Consider the following 226-nt stretch of genomic DNA (forward strand, 5'->3'; position numbering starts at 1 on the left):
CGCGCCGGACTCTCCTCACACTTCCACTTCCCCGTTGCAGCAGGACGGGCGAGGGTGGAGTTATTTCTTCCATCTCCTCGTTACAGACGGGCAGCGAGAGGCAGTTTCGTTCCCCAACCCCGTTACAATAGCGAGGCGTTAATTCCCCCCAGCACGCAGTTGCTGAGGCCCTTCCCCTGAAGGACTCTCCACCCCCCTGTGCACATCGGTGTGAGTAGCGAGGGGT

Source organism: Antrostomus carolinensis, unplaced genomic scaffold, assembly GCF_000700745.2.
Source record: "Antrostomus carolinensis isolate BGI_N321 unplaced genomic scaffold, ASM70074v2 scaffold13449, whole genome shotgun sequence".
Taxonomy (NCBI): Eukaryota; Metazoa; Chordata; class Aves; order Caprimulgiformes; family Caprimulgidae; genus Antrostomus; species Antrostomus carolinensis.